The following is an 18,324-nucleotide window of genomic DNA, read 5'->3' as shown; positions in this document are numbered from 1 at the left end:
CCTGCTCCAAGTACATCTCAGAAACAGGATGGGAAAGCCAGGAGGGAAAGGAGATGGGTGTTACTGCAAACACCAATGGATCCCAATGTGGGAAGAGCTGACATTACGCAGCACCTAGAGTGGTGGCCTCCTGAGCAGATCCAGGATACTCAAATCATTCACATCAGTGTTCTTAATTGTCTGGAGGATCAGGAAGCCCAAAGCCATTGTACTGATCTGCACTACACTGGACTGCTCTAACTGGCACGTCTAAGCACAATAAGCCCAGTGGAGCAGGGATCCTGTTGCTAGTTCTGCTATTCTTCCAGTGAGATCTATGACAATCAGCCTGAAATTGCTAATTTAAAAGGATCCCTGAATCTTTTTGAAAAAAACTTTGGCTTGAAGCAATGGGGTTTGGCCACAGAAACCACAGACCTCAAAGTTTCCAGATTGAGGAAAATCTCTGATAACTGTTGGGAGCTTATGGCTCTGCAGAGACCCGGTAAAATGGGAGTATGCCTGTGCAACATCAGTCTGCACAAGAGGGAGCATGCAAATAGCTTGGATGCAGTAAGCTAGGCACACCTCAGTTTGTGGGGACAGTCTTAAAGGAAGAAATTGTTGCATTTTATTTCAAGTTAATTGTGTGCGTATTTCTCATCAGTATCCAATGGTCAGACTAGAATATTGGAAACTTCTCCTTTTTTTTTTTTTTTCTGCTCAGCTGCATTCCTATTCTTTGCAGAGGCAAAATCACTCATGAATCTTAAACAGCTTTTGCACAGAATCACTTCAACTAATGAAAAAACAGAGAAGATTGCCATAATCTCTTGAAACTAAGGAGTAATACAGAGCACTGATTCCATCAGGGTGAGGAAGAAAGAAAGGCATGAGAAAGATGGTCAGGTGCATGATGAATTTTTTGCAATATATACCTTTAAAAAATGTGAGGGAGGGAGAAATGACAGTATTTTAACAATACCATTATTTTACATCATCCTTCTCCTCATTATTTATGGACAGGCTGATGCTGAGATTTAGCACAGGAAACAGTTTTAAGAATCCATATATTCTTGGCTACAGTTCATGCCCTCAGACTGTGCCAGAACTCGAACTGAATGTTAAATATCTAATCTACCTATGCATTTTTAATGCACGCGTTACCAACATATTGAAATAACACTGAGCGCTAATGGCAAGTCTTTTTTTATTTTTTAAACAAATAAAAGGAAGCACCCAGAAACTATATTGAAACAGTAAGTGTGGACAAAACTGGCATACACTGCAAAAACATATGATTTCTTCCCAGAGCTTATGTGCACAGTATAGTAAAAAGCATGGGGTTAGATATGATCACACTTGGGGATAAGGTTTGCTGGACTGGAAGCTCTTCATTTGGAAGATTTAGGCAGGTCTGCAAATTATTCTAGTGCTGCCCCTCTGTGTGCCTTCAGCTAAGCCACTTTAGGTGCATTTGTCACCAAAAGCAGGATGAGTGATGGCTCTTCTGCCAATGCTCCACAGGCTTGCTGTGGAGATGGAAGCCACACCAGCCTGTCAGCTCTCCCACACCAACCTGGGTCAGAGGAGGGACTCCGGTACAGGCACAGCATCCAGTCTGTGAGGTTTTTCTGGATCCAGACCTTGTGCTAGAGTCCCTGCACAGTACTGCCCTGCACAAGCAGTGCATTTCAAGGCACTAGCTTGGTGAAGGATCTCTAGCCAAGCACTGCTTTAGGTAAACATTTCTTCAGAAGTTACAAGGATAGTCAGAGAAATTACACAGGGGAGGCATCTGTTCTTTCTTCTCATGGTCTTTCTTGTCTAGTTAAGCACTGATGTCTTCAAGGCTAGAGCTCTTCCTTAGTGTTTCTGCAGATAAAGTGCAAGGGATCTTCAATTTCTGTGGCAGCTGCTAAGCACCACTGCAACACTTACTAATTAATAAGACTTAATTGTGTGTATCAAAGAAACTAGCTGACTGGCAGACCCTATGTACCCACTTCTGAAAAGGTATTTACCCCTCTATTATTCTCTCTGCTTATAAATACATATATAAGTGTATATACATATTTCTTTTCCACAGAAAAAGATCTGTGATGGACCATTTAAAAAATAAGATATGTAAGGCTTGAGGCCAATGTTCCTAAACCATGACATTTTCTAGATTTTAAAATGCTGTCTTCCATTTTTAAAATCATTTTGGGAACAAAAATACTACATTTTCATTACTACTCAAGCCTCTAATCCATTAAGCTTTCTTCTTTTTTTTTAACCAGAAAAAGACTTAGTACACGAGGAAGAACTGGAGATCATCTGCTACATAAGCAACTGAAAAGGAAAAAGAGAGAGAGAATCTATATCTCTGGAACGGATGCCCAAACATAGTCCCTTCCTTCCTGCCTTCCTAAAACATACAGCTTAAAGTATTCTTTCAGTTGTATTGCCTTCTGCAATATTCTGCTTTGGTTTTGCCTAATTAATTAATTAATCTAAAACATGCTTGCTCCAGTAGTCAGGACCCAGTTCTTAAGAGTGATGCTTCCTCACTGGCAGAAGGTCTTTCTCTGATAGAAGGGGATGAAACCTTGGCTGGATGAAGCAGTTACAGCTCTGCAGCAGTTAGTTAATGACCTAAACTGGGATCCCTATTCAATAATCCATCACCAAACAGAAATATTTATGCTTCTAATGCAAATACTGTTTCTGGGGTTTTCTTACTTGTTCTGTCACTGAGACACCTGGGAAGTATGAGTACACTGTTACATTTGCATCCCAAAGACAAATGGTATATTTATTTACCTCAGGGAAATTAAGTTCTCAGCTCCTCTCTTTGCCCCAAGGTGTTCAAACCCCATCATCTTCATTTCTGATTTTAGGTGCTGAAAACCTGGCAAGGTGACTTACGCTCCTGATGTTTTAGTTGGATTTTTTTTCTGGGAACATGATATGTATTTTGTCCTTGTTTCCTCTGGCAAACCTGGTACCATGAAAACACTGTGACAGGAAGAAGTACCCCAGTTGCCTAAAGAGTAAGCACCTAGTTCTCAGCACCAGCTAAAGTTACCTGGAATGAATCCCACCGTAGTCACTGCTTCCTTCTGGGTAGCTCAAAGCTACCTGTTAGAAGCTGTTCACGCTGTGCTAGCAGTCTCACTTCAATCAATGCAACACCTCACATAGTGAGACATGACCCAGCTAGAGGCAGAACTGATTTCCCTGTTCTTTAAATCAATAAATTCTGCCACTGATTTTCCTTAGGACCAAAATATTTCTTTATCTTTAGCATAATGATATAAGCATGGCCTTGCTGGGTAAAAGCAAAGGTCTGAGCAGCTTGACAGATGAAAAACAGTGTGTTGGAAGCAAGGCCGGGCTACAGTGATTATCCCCATATGCCTTTCCAGCAGCTAGAAACTTTATTTCTTGAGCTTATAGCTGTGCCTACATCACTCAAAAAATACAACCTTTGTCTGGCCTAATGCCAACAGCTTTATTTAATTTCTGTTGATTTAATTTCATTACCTTTAGGTTTTCAGAATTTCCTGTGGCAATGAGTTCCACAGTACTGTTGTCTCATCAATATTTACAGTATTTCTTTTAAGCCTGCTGTCTAATAAATTGTTCCCTCCCTCCAGTGAACCTTGTCATCTTCATGAAGTTTCTGGTTCCATATTTTTCACACCTACCTCATACTTTATTTTTTATTCTGCCAGGAGACCAGAACTGCAGATAGCATTCAAGATGTGAGCACAACATAGGTTTGCATAGTAACAAAAAGTATGTCTTTTACCATGTTGTCTATTTCTTTCCTAATAATTTCTAATAATCCATTTGTCTTTTCAACCACTGCTAGCTTGGAGCTGATGTTTTTGAAGAGTTATGTGCAATGATTCCTATATCTGTCTTCTGAGTGGTAATAGCTCATTTAGAGTCCATCACTGTGAACGTATAGTTAAGGTTGTTTTCCTCCATGTGCATTACTTTGCATTTATTGACACTGAATTTCATCTGCCATTTTATTACCCATTCACTCAATTTCTTGAGCTCCTTCTGCAAGCCTTCACAAACAGTTTGAGCTTTGACTGTTGTAAATAACGTGATGTCAGCAGCTGGCTATGCCTACTCACTGCTCACCTCTTTTGCAAAGAGAGTTTTCAGAGGCATGCTGTGCCTGTGGGACCCCACCAGCTACCCCCCTCTCCTGTGGAGCTGCCCCTACTAAGGTCTCCAAGCTGACAGTCTCCAAACTGCCCTGTACCTCAGGGGCACCCAGACTGCCCTGCATCTCAGGGGCACCCAACCTGCCCTGCATCTCAGGGACACCCAGGCCACGTCGCTTTCCCCTGGTCCCCCCAGGGACCCGTGTTCATCCACGGCTTCTCCCCCTCCTAAAACTCATTCTGGCCATTCCCACAGCCAGGCCTCCTAGTCCCAGCGCAGCGCGGGGAGGCGAGCAGCACAGGTATAATTTGCTTCCCGCCCGGGCCCCCTTGAAGAAGCGCCCCCGGCCCCCGGCGCCCCCTCGGCCCCAGGACGGCGCCCCGCGTTCTTGCTCGGCGCGGCCCGGCCGTGCGCACGGCGCCCCCTAGCGGCGGCCTCCCTGCATGGCGCCCGGCGCCACCCCAGCCCGGGCCGGCGGGACCCCGGCGCGCCTCGGCGGGACTTAGGGCGCCAGCCGGGAACCGGCGGCGGGGCGGGAAGGTGGCGGGGGGGGGGGGGGTGCCAGCCCTGCGGCGGGGGGGCGGCATGACAGGCCTCCGGGATTGCACGGGCAGTGCTGGAGGCACTCCGAGGCGAACGTTTGGAGCTAAGTCTGTTGGCGCTACTTATCTTTCCGGATCCCTGCGAGCAGCATCCGCCGTTCCCTGCCGCACTCGCTGCCATAGTCCTTCCCCCGCCATGGCACTGTCACTGCGCTTTGCAGTTTATGTGGGTCCCAGCAACGGTGGGAGATGAATGCTTTTACGGGGCCAGGGGGACCCAACAAATCCGGTTTGCTGTTCTGTTCCCATCTACCCCAAAGGGAGGTGGGAGAAGAAAATTAAGCCGAAGCTCGAAGAAGAGGAAGCCCAGGATCCTGCCAGGGTAGTACTTTTCACCTCGGAGCTTATGTGCCGTAATGCAGCGCGCAGTGCTTCTGTTAGCATGCTGCTAACTGCTGGCAGGCGCTGTCTGTGCTGTACGGACCGAGAAAAGCTGAGAAAGAAGCAGCATTCTAGTTAATTCTTCATTTGCTCAGAGGAAGGGCACTGAGAATGGAGGGTTCACCTCTCTCACCCTGGGCAGCACTGTATGTTGATGCAAAAGCCAGTGTTTTAAGAGATAACTACTTCACCAGGCTCACGCTATGGAACAGGACCAAGTAGCCTGCTTGGGAGTCTGTGTTGACTGAGAGGATAGTTCCATGGGTGTTAGAAGCAGCACCTCAGTACAGCAAAGTTCAGCACAATCCTACCTGGAGCATGTTAGCCCATACATCTCTGCATTGCATGGTGCTGACATGCCCTTATGCACCTAGAAGGAAGTTCACATACAAATGTTTAAACTACAGCCATGGTTTAGCTCGTGTCAGTACAACACATTCCACCAAGGGCAACATGAAGACATAACAAGATTTTTGCAACATATTTTTTTTTCATAAAATCACACATGAATTGAGCACCTCTCATTTTACAACAGAGAAGTGTCTCCTGTACTTTTATAACACCTAGCACAAGGAGGTTCTTAGTTGCTAAAGGAGAGGTGAGCTGTAAACTCAGCCCAGTGCCTTGAGAAGTTCAGGTCGAAGATACATTTTTCATAATTAAATACAGACTGGAAACTCAGTAAATAATATGACTACAGTCCCCACATAAATAGAAAATTGCATTAGTTTGGAGAATGTTTCCAAGCCTACAGCTCCCAGCCTTTATTTGTGACTGCAGGATACTGGTCTGAAGGCTACATCTCGGATTCTGCATGGAAAGGACACACTGCAAGGTTGAACACAGCCATGATGTGAAGGAGGGCCTGTGAAGACACAGCCGTTCCCTTTTCCCCTGACCTAGTGCATGACCTCAGGTACCAAATGAGGTTTTAAATCATCCTTGATCAGAAAGCTTTGTAACAGTTGAAATTGTAAGCTAAAAAGCAAAACCTCACCTGATCGATATCCCAGGCCAGCCAACAAATGAATCAGGTACATTGCACAAATTGCCAATGGCTTCACTCCATTTGTCTGTGTTCCTCCAAATGCTTCTATTGCACTGTATTAGTGTGAGGCAAACCCTATTGCTTTTCTCAGCCACGAACTAAGTCTATACGAGCAATGCAGAAAGTGCATTAGCCTTTTTTCCTCCACGTGTAAAGGTCTCTAGTGCACCTGGAAGTCCAGTACTTGAGCTGTGGTCCAGGGATACTCAGCCAGCACCCCAGGCAGGAATCTTGACTGCATGGATCATAAAAAGTACACAGGTCATTTGTTGATCATGTTTTGTCATGCGGAAGGTGGCAAAGCAAATGCTTGTTGTCATTCTATTTCTCAGGAAGCAAATAAAAATACTCTCAAGCTGCACTCCTCACAGCTTCCTCATCACAGCCACAAGCCTGAGCAAACCCACTCTCTCTGTGTCTTTAAAACACTCTGTATGTATTTGGTCTTCTAAAAGGTTACCAGAAAGATTCGTCAACAATTCACCGTGGAGACAGAAGGGGGAGGAGAAGCTAGCCATTGGGACTAAGGAGCAACTGCACACTGAGCAGGCACAGGTCAGGTTAAGCAACCAGCTTGCACATGAGGTTTAAGAGGTTGTTTCCCCATCTTTCTCCCTGCTCCAGCTGCAAAAAGAAGAGATAATGCAAGCTGGTAAAAAAAGTGGAGCCTGGCAGAGTCCACAGACTAAGGACCCTTGCACTCTCTTTGCACTGAAGTATCCTGGTTTGATCAGCTCAGTTACACATGGTGAAAAGTTCTTAATGGAAAGATTTTTGCGGAAGGCAGAGACTTTTTTTTTGAGGGTGGTGCAGGAAATAAAAGATTATGCTGCAGTTCTCCTTCATTCTCTGTATGCCCATTATCTAGGCTGATATTAACTGTACAGAGCCACCTGTGGATGCTCCACATGAACAGCTACACTATTTCCACATCCAAAGAGGACATTGGCATGGTGATACCTGGTCCTCAGTGGGACATTGTCTCTGTTGGACATTGGCTGGAACACGTCTGCACTGACATGGTCTCTCACTGCATCCTCTTCTCTGCTGCAACCTGCCTGTATGCTCTCTACCCTATTTCAAATGCATTCAGTGCCAGCTGTTTTACTGCTTTTTGTGAATTGTGTTATGCCATCTGTATCACTATTACTTTGCATTATCAAGAGAAAAAAGTCCTTGGCTATGTAATGACTCTGTGGTTGGGGGTTTTTGTGTGTGTGTGTGTGCAATTTTTTTACTGCTGTGTAGCTGTGATGAATACAGGTGGAGCCAACTGAATATTTAGCCATTTAGCTTGCTACGTCTGAGGTGGATTTTTATTGGAATGTGATATTTCTATTATAAACTATAAGCCCCAAGTCCAAAATGTGCATCTTCAGAACTCTTGAATTCAAAATTCAGTCTCATAAAATTAATATTTCAGATGCATTTGGTCATTCTAACATTTGGGTATTAATGAAAAAGCACAGACATGCTGCAAGCTTGATCCAGTCACCATTTCAATCAAAGAAACTTCTTATTTGTTTTATGGGAGCCAAGCTGGGCTTGTTTCAACCTTTTTTAAATGTTTAAGTGAAACTATAGATCTTCCGGTACAAGCAGGAGGATGCTTGAATGCAGCATTCAAACTCCTTGGCAGTAGAGTTTTGGTTATTCAGTACAATTTCTAAATAACCAATACCAATGAAACGGGGTCTAGGCATGCTTCCTATGTCACTATTGTTAGTCAAATGACCAATTACATGTTGTAAGCACTGATTTAAAAGCAACAGATTTGAAGATGTAGAAATAATATGATTTTGCATTCCATCGCCTTCACACTTCCTCAAAGGAGTAAAAGAAACTTATTTAAAATAGGACGTGATGGGTAATTACAAACTGACTCTTAACCTCATCCCACCCCTACCGTTAGTGTACTAGCATGTAAACAAAATTTAGAAAAGTATTAAAATAAAACCCAGAACACCAAAGCTGACAGTGACTGTCTTGTCTATTCACCCAGTCATGCCAATAGTGTAGAGACAGCAATTAGTATGTGGCATCTGCAGGGAAGTTCCTGTGGATAAAGCACATACAAGGCTGTACGTGCCTCTGCAGAGCCAGAGGAACAAATTTACATGATGCCCAGGACAGATTAATGCACAGGCATGCGCCTGGGGCTCCAGCTCTGCCTTGATGACAACAACATCTCTGTTTTCATTATTGGTAAATGCTTTTAGCCCCCCTGGCCATGAAAGCAAGCTGAAAATGGCAACCTGCGTGTCACAGATAGAGCAACATCTGCTTGAATCTGCTGTCAGCAGAGGGAAGGGCTGTACCTAAAGCAAAAACAAAATTACAGGGACTTCCCCCCACCCCCTCTAAATAAATAAGGAAGACAGAAAAGGTTTTTTTAATTTTAAAAAAAAGCTTCTTTTTTCATTAATTTCATAAAAATAGCAGTGACAATCAGAAAATGTTTCCATTTCTCAAAACTTACTCTCATAGTAATACAACTAAATGGAACGTTGCAGCCATTTAGGTTTATTTTTGGCAGCCTAAACTGGAATAAGCTTCACTATTCGGTCAGAAAGGAAACTCACTGCCCTGTCACATTACCACTAGTGTAGGCAGGGGTGAGGGCAGGGGGACAGACCCTACACCAGCTGCCCCTAATGGCCCTCACCCATCCTTGACCAGATTTCTCTGTGGCGGTGCAAGGTGGCTTCTCAGTGTCTTGCTTTGGCCATGCACAGCTCAGCTGCTCTGCGCTCTGTTGACCTGTGGTGGGGTAAATTTTCATTTTGTCCTCAGTGAGCCGTGGAAACATTTACTGGATCAGAAAATAACACTACTTTTGTAGCCCTTTTCAGTGCCTCCCCAGTGACTGACAGCTCATCACCAAAGGAGGCTGAATGAGCCAGAAGCACACCACGGAGAGGGGTGACCTACCTAGCAGCTCCTGTCTCTTGCTTCCTGCGCTGAAAAATGTCCTTTTGTCCCTTGTCAGAGGTTGCCTGAACCAGGCAATCCTCATCTGCCGCCTGCCCCTCCTCTTCCCCCACCTGCAGCAGAGTGCCGTGACATGTGCCACAGCCACCCTGGCTTTGGTACCTCCTGGGAGTTACAGAGGACACACAATGAACCAAAATGAGCAGAGGGGAGGGGGTTGGGGGCCATGGCTGAGGAAGAAAGAGTTCATGCAAATGAGTCACTTTTCAGGTAATGCATCAGTCCTGCCAGTGAGACAGATCCTCCCACCTTCTGCAGGGGTCCAACCATCTACAAAAGCTTTTAGCATGTCCTGATGCGTCTTGGCTCTTAATGTATGAGCAGAAGCAATCTCAAGTCTGGCATTGCCTTAGCTTTCCAGTACTTGACTCTGCAGCCTCAGCTAATAATGTTCTTTAGATGGACTTTCCGGTATGTGATTTTACGGATAAAAAGCAGACAGTGCACTTGAAAAGAGGCCAGGTTGGCACACAAATACAGAAAGGTTTCTTTCCTACTACAATCTGCAAGTGAAAAAAGAAAAAAACGTGTACAACTATATAGCCCAATTTTCATAGCTTGTGGCAGTGGCACATCAGAAAATACAGAAATATTTTCAAATGTCCGTGGTTATAAAAACAGGGGATGGCTTCCTGCAGGAAATTTATTTGAAATGCATGAAATTGGCTACGTTGGATGTCACCCAGGGGAACAAAACCAGGGCTTTTTTTCTGCCCCAAAGGCATAGGCAGCTTTAGCAGCTAGAGCTAAACTTTGGCTAGAGTGTGTACAGTTCTGGGGCCAGACCACAGAAGCACCTGCAGTCACCTGCAGGGCAGAAGTGTCCATTCCTCTGAAGTCTGAGCTCTTGCACCACTACATGAGTGGAAACACCATGATTCAGAGAGCACCTTAAGACGGAAAAACACCCAAACCATACTTTTGCCCTGTAATTGCACAATTTATTCCAGTATTCAACTCAACCCCCCAGCAGACCCCCACATGCCTGTATAGCTTTGGAGATGTCCTGCCCTTATCCAAACCCTAACACTGACTTGCTGTTCCCCTCCAAATATCCTGTAATTCTCTGAGCCACAAGAGCCTGTCTTTTCCCCTGCCTCTGCCACTTCAGCACTTGGCCTTTCTCTGGAGGGATGCAGCAAGGAAGCTCTTAATGGGCCCCGGTGGGACATCACAGGGAAGTCCAGGAGTGAGGAAGAACATCAGGCACATAATTCATGACCTGCCTCAGGCAGAAGGGGGCAAACAACAACAGCAGCAACAACAACAAAAAAGCTCTTCTCTCTGGAGTGGATTAATAGGAGCTCCCACTGGAGCCCATTAAACAAAACAAAATGCTGAAAGCCTAGGAATATTGTGCACTTCATCATTTTCTCAGGATCCGCAGGGAGAGGACAGGGAAAGTTGCAACAATACTGAAGTGGAGGGAAGCAGCCTGGGAGAGGGCTGGCTTAGGAGGGGAGAGCACTGCCAGGCAAGAGCAAGTCGTATTTCCTCAGTAAGTGGATGAATGTCTCCTTTATGTGCCTCCAGGTGATATTTTTCCTTCTCTAGTCTGTACACAGATTTCTTAAGCTCTCCCAAGATTTTGCAGGGTCTCAGTGGACAGTTTGCTTGTTTTGCCATACTGCCATCTGGCCAGCCTGACACAACTGTCCCTGGCAGAGGCTGAAATTTTGATGTATTGTCTGAATTTGGAATTGACATTTTCCCCAGGTTTTGTAAGCAGAACTAATGAATCACTGTAGTGCGATCTCTTTTACTCTCTCTTTGTGGAGTTTGACCTGAATTTTAGCATTGATGAAGATGATGTGTTGACAGGACAGGTTGCAAGGATAATATCTCCCAGTGTGCTCTGCTGATGTATCTTGCTCCTGCCCAGTAACTTCTGCTTATATCAAGACTTTTTTATCTACCGCTGTCACTCCTCTGTCAACAAAGAGTTTATTCTCCTCCTGGGACTCCCTTTGTATGGTTCTGAGGACACATCTTCATGCCCTCCTGCCATTCCTGTTCAGGGGACCTACAGAGAAATTCAATGATACAAACCATCCCACCTCATACTGAAATAATACTTAAGGTCTAGTGGGCAAGAGGCTACTTGGCCCAGCAGGGCCTGGATCAGGATCAGTTCACTCCCTACACTTCATGGGATAAGTAGGGTTTGGAGTATTCAACAGGAAAAATTATGAATTATTGTCATTTTCCCCATTATTATTTTTTTTAAACTGCATGTCTAGGTGCTGGGAAGTCTGAAGTTTAAAGAAGACAGGACAATGCTCAGCTTCTCTTGTGCTTTCTGGAACAAGTGACCCAAAAAAAGGGCTTTAGTGACTAGCCTTTAATGGATTTTAATTTACTGGCTTTCTTTACAGATATTGTATGCTCTCTACAGCTTCCTGAGGAGGGGAATTGGAGAAGGAGATGCCAATTTCTTCTCACTGGTATTCAGTGATAGGATGTGTGGGAATGGTTCAAAGCTGAGCCAGGGAAGGTTTGGACTGGACATTAGGAAGCATTTATTTACCAAGAGGGTGGTCAAACACTGCAACAGGCTTCCTAGAGAGGTGCTCGATGCCCCAAGCCTGTCAGTTTTTAAGAGGCATTTGAACGCTTTAACTTGGTCAGCCCTGAATTGGTCAGGCAATAGACTAGATGATCGTTGTAGGTCCCTTACAACTGAAATTATGCTATTCTATTCTGTTTTATTCTATTATGTTCTGTTCTATTTCTGTAATTCTTTCCCACCCTGCAAAGCTTCAGAGCCCATATATGCAAAAACTCAAGGTCGTTCTTGGCTTGTGGTTTACTGTGTCAAGTAACTGCACAAGAATCTTTGTATGGAAATCAGGTGGGTAAGAGTATCTTTGCATTCTGCGGTGTCTTTTCACCAGGGGGATGACTTGACTTAAGGTGAAAGACAAGGATGTAAGACAATTTTCACATCCCCACCTGGGCTGTTGCAGCCGCGGTCTGCTGTCCCACAGGACACATTGCCTTCTCCTGCTTGGCTCCGTGATGCAGAAATGATTCAAGCCCTGATCACCTCATACTGGCTCTGTCAGCCTGAACATGGAATTAGTCACTGGCAACTAAAGCAGTTTCACAACACTGTTTGCAAAGCCTGTCACATGGAGGGTGTTGACTGGTTAAAATCTATGCAGAGTGTCCGAGCCAGGTGGGAACTTTAAGACACAGTAATGCTTTTTTTCTTGTGGAGATCAAAGCAATTTTAGAGAAAGGTTAAGTTTGGCAAACTTGTATGCACTGAAATCTGTGACCACCCCAGACAGATAAAAGCCCTGTTATGCATGCAGTATAGAATTCCTTTATTCCCACATAAACTATCTTTGCAATAACTGCTTCCCAGGATACCTCACAGATTGGACTGCTGGATTTGAGAGAAATAGCTATGGAAATAAGAGGAAAAGCCTTTGAAAAAAGTGAGTTTAACAGTATAATATGACTAGGTAGTTAACTATGCCTCTTGTTAATCAGGACAGACAGCAGCCTTAGGAAAAGCATACATAATATAACTTTTATTGAATGTTTTTTAGCTAACAGCTGATTTTCCAGTTGCATCTAGGAGACCAGAAAACTGGGTCAATGGCAAACACATGCATTTGCTCTGCACACACAGAGCACTACACTACCAGGCTGGTAGTGTTTGGATTCACTATTCATTTAAAAGAAAAAAGATTATGAAAATTCTTCAAATTCTGGAAACCCGTTGTTCCAATAGCTTTATAAAGGTTGTTTTTCCATGTTTAAGATTATGTCTTTATTTAAAAATAAATTAATTATGGTGAGAAAATAATTTAAAGTTCAACACCAAGACAAAACATTTCTTATGATCAAAATGAAATGCTTTTATTGGGCTGAATCCCCACACCCCCACCCTTTTTTTTTGAGTCCTTGAGAGTTTGACTCTATTCTGATTTGGTGGAGTGGCATCTCTTGAAATCTCAAAATACTCCCAGCAGGAGAAGGTTACTTCCCATGTAGAACCGCACCCAGGAGGTGAATGGCTCTAGACCAGTCTTCTCGGGAATGAGACAGGAGCTGGCAGCTCCACCCCGTTAGTATAGCACCAACCTTTCTCAAACAGCCAAGACACTGGCGGTCAGTCAGCTCAACCTCACTGACTTCTGCCAACTGCTAGGCTCACTTTGTGTGCGCTTTTCTTCATACGAGCACGTTGAAAAAAGCTGTGTACCAAAACACAGCATTTAAGAACACAAGACAAAAAGGTCAGTCTCACACTCCTAATCTGTGCATTGCATGGTCGATTTAAGGGGGGGTGAGTGGTGTTTACGATACTCTAGGCACCTAACTTTTAGATAATCTAAGCTACTTCTTGAGGCTTTCTCTCCTGAAAATGTAGAGAGACAAGAACACCCTGAGAGAGATTAGGAACGAATGTCTCAGGCATTTATCTGAATATAGCTTGAATTGCCCATTTGGAAGTGCCGGTCTCCTCCCCCATTGACAAACAAGAGAGCTTGCCATGGTACTGTTTAAAAGATCATCTTCTGCTGGGCATGGAAAATGGAGTGAAGGCCTAATTCTTTAATTGCAAATACTGCTACAAAACAACAGCCGCCCAGCATAGCGCTAGTGATTCATGGGAGGATTCAGTGCCGCCTTCACATCTGGGTGATGAACAACCACTCTGGGACACAGGAAGTTAATTTTCATGCATCACCACAGACATTTATTCACTACCAAACTACAACCAATTTGAAATAATGAGCTAGAGGTCATGGACTTTCTGTTTTGCTCTGTTATCAATTCATGGAGCCTTTCCCCCCCCGCCCCCCCGAATTGTTTTTATATCTGTACACGTAACCTCTGTAGCCTTCTTCAGTAGGTGGGGAAAGAATCATTGTGCTTCCCATGTTTGCAAGGATGGGCTACATTAAGCACATTCCTTCTTTATTTTTAACTTTCTGTCAGCTAAACAGCAGACAGATCAAAGCTGGTTTATAGCTGTGCCGGACAGTTCTCCATGGCAATTGCTGCTCAGAGGCCTGAATTGCTATGAAAAGGACAACCTTTGATCTCTCCAGCCCTTTCCACATATAACAGATCCTGCTCTGTTCAAAGCAAAGAGCCAGGCTCCCCATCATGGATTAATTAAAGATTTTTGATAGAAAAACCTCTACAAACGGCTTGAGGAGCCTGGCAGGGGAGAAGAAGCATTATGAAATACAAGATTGGATTAAACAGAGGGTGAAGTTGCTAAAAACCACCTCCAAACTATGTAATCTGTGACCTGGACTCAAACTGTTTGTGTGCTTCCCCTCTTGCAGTCCTGCTGCTGCTGCTGTTGTTATTTTTGGCCTGGGAGAAATATCTTTCTGAGTCCATTTCACCTTGATGTATTATGATGGCATTTTAAATGTCAATTGATAATAATTGTGCCATAAAACCCCCATAATAAATGTTACCAGTTTAAACCTACAGTGTCCCTTTTATTAATATTTGTAATTTATGAGCTTGTTGAGAAATCTACAGAGACAACATGGCTAATAAATCTGAGGTTAAAAGGACTCCAGGAGGCAGGCTGCATGGGCTTTCTGCTAGATCATTGCCAGCTGTTGAACTCTGAGAAGATCAGAGCCGCTGAGCTGTCACTGGGGAGATTGTCAGAGGCCAGTAAGGTGTAAAGGATGGAAGACAACCTACAAGGACATGAGGCTCCAGAGGTGATGTGGGAATTTTGCAGCTGGCAACTGCTGGTGCACCTACGCACCGGTGCCTCTGCCTGCCTGAGCTCATAGGCTTGCACTGCACAGCTGACTGAGCACAAGCCCTCAGCCGTGAGGTGTTTATGAGCTGCAGCATCCATGCTGTGCATAACCACTGGGCAGCTCTGACTCTGAGTCACACACAAAAGTGGAAGTTTAAAGGAGATGTTTCAGAAGCGTCAGGTGGAATATTGTCCCGTTATCGTCTTTATCCAGAGGAAAAGACCAGTGGGGCAGGAACAGCCATGCTTCCTGACTAACAGCATAAATACAGTTCTTCTTCCTCTTTGAGACAGGCAATATAAGACAAAAAACTCCGAAGTATTGATCCCAAGTTGATTTCGAGTCTGCACATTCAGGATTTTTCACTTTCTGAAAGCACACCATATTTTAAAAACCTCACAGGCTTTCTGGGCCTCTAGCTTTGCCTGGCACAGGCAGGACAAGTTGAGAAAATCAACATGGCATGATTATGTCCTAGACACCTGCATTCTGGTGTAAAGAGTTGCCTTCAGAGCTCAGCAACCCCAGGGGAAGATATGTTTCCTGCCTCAAGGAATTTATAGACTAAATTAGACAGGTAGCACAATAATTGTAACAAATGAGAGTCATCTGCATTTCCAGATCAAGCTAAAATGTAAAAATAGCCCCAAACTACCCTACAAAAGCCATCACATTAGAACTTGGCAGAAAAATAACTTCTTCATTCTTTGGTAATTTAAAAGTAAATCATTTCTTGTTTTGGACGTAAATAATTTGTTACGTTTCAGCAACTCAGTCATTTGAAAAAGGGGGTCAACTGAACTATTTTAATTTGCAAAATGTTCATTTGCATTTCAAGCTTCTATTTTTTGCTACTCATCTTTATTTTAACATAATACAAAGCAAAGAAATTCCAAACTAGCAGTCATTCAAAAGAAAGTATTTCATTTTTGTAGTTAATGAAATAGTATTTATAATTATTTTTCCATTTATTTATTAAAAAATTGTTAAAATGGTTGAGACTTTTGGTATTACTTAAACATTTTGATATCAAATCTACTTTTTTTCTGAAAAAAAACCTTTGTATTCAAAACATGGGGTTTATGCATCATTACACTGCTGCTTTCTAATCCCCTTTCAAGAGTTGTCAGTTATTCATTCTATTTCCTACTTTAGTGCCTGTTGTGTTTTTCTATATAGAAGAACTAAAATATATTTCTCAGTTGGCATTGCCTTCAGTTTTAATAAAAAGAACAATACAATAAGACAGAAGAAAAATAAAGCCTTCACAAGGAAGCTTTCAAGTTGTAAATTTGCATGTGAGCATCTCATTTAAACACACACAGAAAATCAACTTGTCCCTGTGAGCAGCAGGGAGGTTTAAAGTCTCAGACTAAGGCAGAATTGTTATACAAACATGCACAACTTGATTTTGTGACATGGGACTACAGTGTTGTCTCAGCAGGTGCCTACCCAGAGCAAGCTGGTGGCAGTGGAGACAGACAGCACGTTCTCTCTGAATGCGGAGATACTCTGGTACATGTTGTCAATGTGATCATTGAATAAAGGTATTTCACTGAGATGAAAACTTGGGAGTATGCCTGTCTCAGCTCTCTTTTTCTTCAGAATATCTTTAACATGGATGCACATGTATTTCTTTGGGAGCTGGTGTGAGTGTTCATAGAGACATAACTGCCAGAAGGCTACATTTCTTTCTTTCAAAACTGTGTGTATTTAACTCAGCAAAAATGGAGCTGGAGCAAAGAGGAGGGATAGGAAGTATATTTTTTTGCCCTGAGAGTCTCTAGGCTAATTTACCCAGCTAGTGACCTCCAGAGATATGAGTCCTCTCATAAGGAGTGTTGGGACCTATCAGACTTTCCCATGAAATCCTCCTCCTCCTCCCCCTCCCCTGCAGCAAGAAATTAGCCCCTTGAACACACAGAAGCTTTAATAACAAATGAAAGCCAAAGCATTCCACAGCAAAGGAAAATGTGTGCTTTCTTGGGCTTCACTTGGCAAATGAAGCAGACGAATCCATGGGCTTCGCTTAGCTGCCTACATGGAGCCCTTGGAAAAACACACAGCAGGGGAGGCTTAAAAAACAGAGGCTCTTGGTCCCCAGAGTTGCCCTGTGCCTGAAAGCCTTCAGATAAAAGGTAGCACAGTAAGTATCAGAGTCCAGACACTGTCATATATGCTAAATTAATACACTGAAGTTTGGGTCAAGGACATGCGACTCATGACATAGGGGAAGTGAGTAAGGTTTGAAGCCAAAGCTGTATAGGAAGCCAGTAAAAGCAGGAGTGGTCCCTTTTTTAGTGCCTTAGGCAAGCTGAGTAGGGAAAGTAAAACATTTGTAAAAGAATGCACCAGGATTCTTGTGCTTTTTCATGGGTTTTAAACCAGGAGTCATGAGGAAAAAGGGAACTCTGTTATTAAATAGGCAGGTTTCGTCCAGGGCGTAGATTCACAGCATCTTTCTTTCCCTTCCCTCTGCATACAGATGACGCACTCACCTCTGCTCAGCTCATAAATTACCTACTCTGTCATTCTGCCTAAGCAGAGAAGGGGAAGGCATCCCTATTTGTGTGCCCAGCCAGAATTACAGGCATTGGCAGCAAAGCAGGAGAGGACAGCTTGGCCAGAGCAACATTCCCCTGCACACATTGATGGAAACAGCAAGGTGTCCTGGCTTACGGAGAGGGCCACAAGACCTGATGCACCCACCCAGCAGCTGCCAACTCATCACACAACCAGGAAGGCACGAGATCCGCCTTTACACAAACAGCTCCACTGAGCCACCGGGCAGAGGGATGCGAAGGGAACAAAGAAATGCAATTCCCACTCTCTACCCCATGCATTTCATCGGTGTAAAAGACACTCGCTTGTCTGCCCTGTCACCTGGGGAGAAGTTTGGTTAATAAAATCAGATAATTAAATATTCTTCATCATGACTAGCTGCACCATTTTTTAACCTCCTTCATTGTTCTTTTTCCCACCGCCCCCACTGCTTTTCCAGTATCTCGAATACGGAAAAAGCTGAAAGCCTTTCATCTTATCAGGTGTGGTTTATTGCCCCCTGGTTACACAGTAATTTTGGTCTCCGCTCCATGAAGAGGTCATATGATGGGATATCAGCTCAAGAATTGTCAGCTCATTGGACAAATAAGGCAGGGCCTGCCAATACAATTATAAGAGCCTGATAAGGAAGGCACAGAGGAGAACCAGCAGGAGTGGGAGATACAGCCATAGCAATTTAAAAGGTGAGGGGCAATCCCAGAAGAAGGCAAGAAATGCCAGTGGGGGCAGGGAGAGGGAAGGAATGGGAGTGTATCTAACCACACATTCTTCCCAAAATAAAAATTAACGAGAAGATAGATGTGGCTCAGGAGAGGAATTGCTGGCCTTTATCCGCATTATC

The sequence above is a fragment of the Falco biarmicus genome, chromosome 5 (assembly GCF_023638135.1).
Source record: "Falco biarmicus isolate bFalBia1 chromosome 5, bFalBia1.pri, whole genome shotgun sequence".
Taxonomy (NCBI): domain Eukaryota; kingdom Metazoa; phylum Chordata; class Aves; order Falconiformes; family Falconidae; genus Falco; species Falco biarmicus.
Note: the sequence above shows the minus strand (reverse complement) of the source record.